This window comes from Eucalyptus grandis, chromosome 5, assembly GCF_016545825.1.
Source record: "Eucalyptus grandis isolate ANBG69807.140 chromosome 5, ASM1654582v1, whole genome shotgun sequence".
In the NCBI taxonomy this organism is placed as follows: domain Eukaryota; kingdom Viridiplantae; phylum Streptophyta; class Magnoliopsida; order Myrtales; family Myrtaceae; genus Eucalyptus; species Eucalyptus grandis.
The window spans coordinates 61,212,983-61,219,548 of NC_052616.1; the positions used below are offsets into that span (position 1 = coordinate 61,212,983).

Here is a 6,566-nt window from a genome sequence, read left to right on the forward strand (position 1 = left end):
GTTTCAAAGAGAATGTCGAGATGAACGTATAGTTTCAAGATCTAGCAAAAAGACCAACAAATTGACTAGAATTAAGCCTAAAATGATCTACCCTAAAACCCTAACCACCAAAAGTTTCACCTCTCAATTAACCTCCGACGATCAATAATATACCGAATAATCTTAAGGGTTTTTCTTCCTGATGGCGGTGTGATCATGCAAATTTGTTATCGCGTGGTGGGTCCCATGAATTTGGCCGAAATTTGAAATTCCGTTCCAAGCCACAAAAGATTTGAATTTTACCATACATAATTCAGTGAAAACATACAAAAATTCCAAAATTTTCACCAAGGCAAAGATTATAAACATACTCGATGCCAACTATAAGACTAAATCTACATAAAATTTGACGATTCCGATTTATCATTCATAGATAAATTTGTACAAAATTCGAGATTGATTTGAGGAAACGTAAAGATTAGCATGCCTCCAGCTATTGATGAAAATTTACAAAAAAGGAAAATCCTAAGACCTTGGACAGATTCATGAAGCACGATCAATCTACGAATATGGAAACACTAACGTTCTATTTCAGTAACCAACCAATACCCATCAAACATGATGGTGTGTTTTTTGCAGTGATGGGTTATGACTAGATGACTTGATGTTTTATTCAATTTCTTATATTATCGACATCTTCCATCAAAATTGGTAACATATTAATGGGTAAATATCATATAATAAATTAGGGTAATAAATTGAGCAATAAATCAAAATTAATTGAAATTTACAAAATTGGGATCATAATAAAAATATTGTAACAGGAATCAGGTCACACGAAGGGTCGAACCAATCTCACTTTTTATGCCCATTAAGGACCAAGAATTTCGATTTGGTTGTAGGCGAGATAAATAATTTTAATTTTGAAAAAAGATATCGTATACTTATCTGACGTCGCAGTGAGTTTTTGTCGGTTGTCCTGTGTATAAAGGTCACAGCGTGAGGTGGACAAAACGACGCCATTCTTCTTCTGACCTTTCTATGTTTTTTCCCTTTATTTTTTCTGTTCTTTCCTTCCTTCCACTATGAGAACTACTCTTGCTGCTCATCATCTTCAGCCTCTCGATTGCCAAAAAGTTAGGTCTCAAGTCTACCCTCAAGCCTTTGGGCTCCTCAATTTCTGATGCTCCTACTATGTATCCTGCTCATGACACTCTAATGAAATGAAATGCTTCTTTTGCACGGACTTTATGAATTTTTTGGCAAAAGTTTGGTGGATGTTTTGAGTTTACTTCTCAAGAAGAAAGTTCATATTTGTAATGTTTGGATTACTTTTCCAAAACTATAAAAAGAAAATTGAAAGGCTACTCAACAATGGCTGAGCGTTTTCTCAAGAGCTAGTGAAAATAAAATCCAAAAGTCTCCGAACTATTATTGTTATGACTTATGTATGACAGCATGTAGCAAGTCCCCACTTGCAAGCAGCTATTCCAATTCAGAAAGGATAAGAGTTATGTTTATTTCACGAAAATTGATGATTTAAAAAATAAATTTTAAAAATGTTAGTTTATTTCGTTTGAAATAATTAGTTGAAAAAATAATATTTTCATAATCGACAACAATTCATATATTAATATTTTAATAAATGATAAAAATATTTTTCATTCATTCATTTTTGAGCAACATAAGTGATCATTTTTATAAAAAAATTTCAAATAATTTAATTTTCCATGAAACAATCTTATCCAAAGTCCATGAAGCCAATCCTTTTGGAGATACAAGGGCCGATAAAGAATTGACTGATCCCTAAAATGATTGAAGCAGGACCTGACAATAGTGACTACTGTCCACCACCATAGAAAATAAATTAGACTTAGACACAATCTTAATCTTGGATTGGAACAAAATCGAGTCCTCCTATTTTGATACTTGAGTACCAAAAATTGTCATTGCAGAAGGAAAATTCATTCACAATTAATTTTGAAATAAAAACAACCTTCACTATTTTTATTTAAATTACCATATCAAAAAACGCGATGATTAAGCACAACATATTAATCTTAGATAAGAGCTGCACGTAATGCTATCTTGATGCCATATTTGTAGATTCCTTTTACACGGTCGGTCCCGAAATGGGAAAGATCTCTCTCACTTGGAATCAAGACCTAATATCATATGGAAAGCCTGAAAGCCAGCGTCCACATAAGACCACCCTGCAGTACACGTCTGTCTTCTCTTCCACTTATTATCACCATGTTATTCAGAAATCCTGCAAAGAATTTGACCTTTAGCGTAAAGAAAAAGGCCACTTTATTGTATGAACTGATAATTATATTGTCATGGACCGACCCCAGATAATTTATTAAGATCAATATATATCTTGTATCATGCATATTTGGCTCCTGTGGAATATGGAAATCAACGTCTCCGGAGGGGTTTTTTTTTTTGTTTTTTTTTTGGTTTTAGAAAATGACAGGAGCACAAAATTCCAACAAATAATGTAGCTGACAATATTGGACACGACATCACTGTACGTACCGTCCAATTTTAACCTGAATATGACCTGAGAGATGTGAATTGGAACCTGGAAGTAGGGCAAAGCATCTAGTCCGGTTCTGTATGATCCATACGAAACATCAAATCAATCGTTCATCTCATTATGTGGAAGCAATCTGTCAAAAAGAGTTTGCAGAGCGATCAAGAAAGATCGGAAAGTGTGGAAAAGAATTTTGTAATTATTGCGTATTCCAGAATAAAAATTGCATGAGATATTTATTAATTTTTTAAAAAGATTATTTATGGAAAATATCAATTATAATCAATGTAAAATCTGCATATTCGAGAAAGGTATATGAACATCGAAATAAGGAAAATCAAGGAAGATATGGAAAATCTTCTAATTATATCTAATATCCTTTTGAACTCATTGTGACATAAAAGAAGCCAAATGAAATTTGGAGAAAAGATTCAAAATGCTATATGTGCTTTAGTAAAAATACAAGAAGTCTGATCAATCAATGAAATGAAAACAAGATAAGCAGTGTCATGAAACACGAAATATCATATAAGATGACAGTCCAATAAGTAGGGTTGAATGAAAAATTGAGCAACATTATTTTGAGGGCATAATTACCTCTCATCAATTCAAGTGGAAATACAGGACCCTACTGGTTTCTTTATCATTTAAAGCTAGATTATATTGCTAGGTTAGAATTAGTTCAACATGCATGCAGGGAGTTGCAAGTTCTGATTCTAAATTCTCTGGAACTGGCCCCTTTAGGGTTCACTTAGAAGTTTTATCCTTCGATTTGTATCACCGGCCTATGCTATCCCTTAAGTGGGAAGAAGCAAAAGAGTATTGGAAATACATAAATAGAGAGGGAGAGAGAGGACCAATTTAAGGGCGAGGCCGCAATGTGGTAAGGTCTTAAAGCCCCACCACGCTTCTCTAAAGTTTATGTGGACCATTTTGCAAAGATTTTCAATCTGAACCGTCGCATCTATGCATGTTGTTGAGAAAAGCTTAACTCATCCACAAATAACAAGAAAGAAGCGTACACACAATCCTGGAAATGTCGTGCATATCCTCTTAATGAAGACCAGCATGTCAAAGGATGCAAGCTAGGATAAGTCGTCTTGGCTAATGAGCAGTGAACGAAAAATTAAGTCAGTGAAATTAACGACTTATCCTAGCTTGCTACCTTTGACGTGCTGCTCTTGGCTAACGAGGAGTGAACGAGAAATTAAGCCAGTGAAATTAACGACTTATCTGAGGATGTTGATGACCGGGGCTTGCCTGCTTGTAATGGGTTATGTATGCATTAGGGCCTGCATGGCTCCCCTCATGCCAACTAAGGAAGTTGCCAACTCTGTCTTTGGCAAAAGCTGCTTCTTAGATGGCATTCAGGGAGCCAGGCAAGTCCAATTTCAGATTACCCAGCCCAAACATGACATTTTCTTTGAGCTTGATAGTCAAAACCTGCAAAGCCATGGGTCATCTTGTCACGTTTATTCTTTTTTCCTTTGATCCTTTACCTATTTCTGAAATAACCATAGCATCACATCACACATGACTCGAGTTCTTGGGAAATCGAAACTTGGGATGATACTAAAGCTCGATGCACTTACCTTTGCCCTTGGAGAATTCTAGCTTCCTCGGTTGGGAGCTTGGTCCATCGAAGAGTCTCCATCGAAGAGTCTCCTTAACCTCTTCGCTGTTCTCTCTCTCTCTCTCTCTCTCTCTCTCTCTCTCTCTGTGCTTGGGAACAAAGAGGAGGAGTAATTTAATTTAAAGGGAATGGAAGAAGGCAAGGACAAGAGAAAATCCATGGCGGAGAGGGCATACAGGTCATATATACAAGGCCGCAGTGCGGGCTTTTCCTTTTTTGATTCTTGTTTTCTTTTTATATCTTGAGCCAAATAATAATTCCATAGATAGAGTCAAAAAGTGCTTGGTTTCGGCAGGTACCTATTTTGGATTATCTTTACTTGCTACAGGGGATTATAGAATCACACTCTTATTCAATTGCTAATTATAGTACACAAGAAAACGGATTAATTGTAATTTGTAAATGATAAAACATCAATATTAATAGTGAAAACTTGCATGAATGTTACATGACCCACAAAAATTTCTTCTTTTTGTTGTTTGTTTGTGGTCGGGTATAACTTTTCTTAGTGTTTGAGGTGTACTTATCCTTTTCTTTTCAACTTTTCTAAGTTTTGTGGTTGTGTATTTTCCATTGGTCCCATCAATCATGCTTAATAAGAAATTCGTTCGACTTTCAAATCACTATTCTTATTTGATACGGCAGTGATGCAATGAAATTTTCCTTATTTATTTAATTAACAAGCACTCCTACAACACTTATTATATATATATATAACAGGATGCCAATTAACAGAAGAATATTAGTTAAATCAACGGCATTTGATGATTTCGAGATGGAACCAAAGACCAGTTAATAGGACAACGCCAGCTCTATAAGGGGAGGCGTGGATGCTTATTTGTCAATAAGCTTTCAGGTTGACCACTCAACAGTGTCTTATCTCTTGCTTTATTTCCTTCATGACAGTCCATGCATGTTCTATGTGATTTCTTTTGTGAAGCACATCAAACCCCTGCTAATACAAAAAACAAAAAAAAAGGGTCAAGACTGTCTTCATCTGCATGTTACAGAGGATATGGTGCGATAAGATACTTGAAACCCTCACTTTTGATTGTATCTTTCGTTTGTTAGGGAAGTTTTGCTTCTAGGATTAAGTTTATGCTTTGTGCCTCTAGGGTTTCAGAATTTAATTTATAGTGGACACCCTCAAATTTTCACAATCATAATATTGACAAGAAGGTAATTTGAATAACGTAGAATTTCATTATAATTTTTCGTAAAAGAGTTTTTATTTAGACGGAACAGCCAATAAGTGCTTATCTTTCATTTAAAAAATTGGGCTATGCATTTCATACTCTAGGTAGATAGGTGTCCACTCGGGCACAAATTTGTTACCATCGAGGAAAATTTCTAATAAAGCATGGCATAATAACACCACAAAATTCAAACTTCTATGCCAATGATACATTAATAGTAAACTAATTTTACTGGTCCATCAAGTGACACATTTACCCCAAATGGCTTTTTAAACAATGTCATTGTGGGAAAGTTAGATCCGAAGAAAATGAACTGACATTGAGAGTAGGGTGAAATTGAATCTGCTTCTTCTATCTCTTCCAAATGACGTAATTTATAAGAGCGTGCAATGTAAACTGGGCCTAAGTTTTCCCAGCTGAAACCCCACTGTTTTGACAAACATGTCCTTAAGCCCAGTTACAGAATTGGGGCAGCATGTTACATACCAGTCCTTTTTTTTGCTTCTTTCGCTGTTCTGGTTTTATTTTCTCTTCATGTTCGTTTATCCTTGGCAATAAATTGTGATTTTTGTTGCTATTTCCTTTTACTGTTGTATGCTGAATTATGTCATCGATAGTTGCTAGGAGTCAAGGACATGTATGGTTTGGGCAAATGATCCAGATGTTTTAGATGCGAACCATTATTGATGAGCCCAAAAACTAGCAAACTGATTCAGATGAGCCCATCGTTCATGTCCCTCAGAAGGATCTCTCTATTGACGAGTGCATCGATAAGGAAAATCGTTATGTTCTTAGTAGGTTGTTTTCTAATTTGTGATGTATTAATGGATTTTGTCGAATAAAAATCACTTGTTTTTTTAAGTGACAAGCTTTCTTTGAAGAATGTACTGTTTTCTGCTTGAGTCGAATATTGAGATTGCAAAAATTTGAATATTAGTCTCTAATTCCAGTGTATATTTATGTTACTCATTCATAATTTTTTCTTAGGATCTAGTTAACAAGTGACAAGAAAAAAAGTTAGATTCTTAGGGATTTGACACTACGCAACAATGATGATGGGAAAGTTGAAAGTTCTATTTCATCCTTGATCTGAAGTGGTGCACGGGAGATTGACAACACCGTGACAACTGTGTAGTGACAACAGACATTGATGGAGGGGGTGTTTGCGTAGTAAGAATTCCAGTGTTCTTGTGTGTGGGTACGCAACAATAGAAGAAGTATT

General features: G+C 35.3%; 1 long non-coding RNA gene across 2 annotated transcripts; it reads right to left on the reverse strand.

Moving 5' to 3' along the window:
• Nucleotides 1-1,957: 1,957 nt before the first annotated feature.
• Nucleotides 1,958-4,277, reverse strand: LOC120293409. 2 transcript variants are annotated; one of them, XR_005551167.1, is made up of 3 exons: nt 4,108-4,277; nt 2,518-3,958; nt 1,958-2,248 (listed from the first exon to the last, which is right to left on the reverse strand). It is a non-coding gene; the product is annotated as an uncharacterized LOC120293409 (long non-coding RNA). The 2 variants fall into 2 exon arrangements; XR_005551168.1 differs by having other exon boundaries at nt 2,518-4,020.
• Between the last annotated feature and the right edge of the window lie 2,289 nt (nt 4,278-6,566).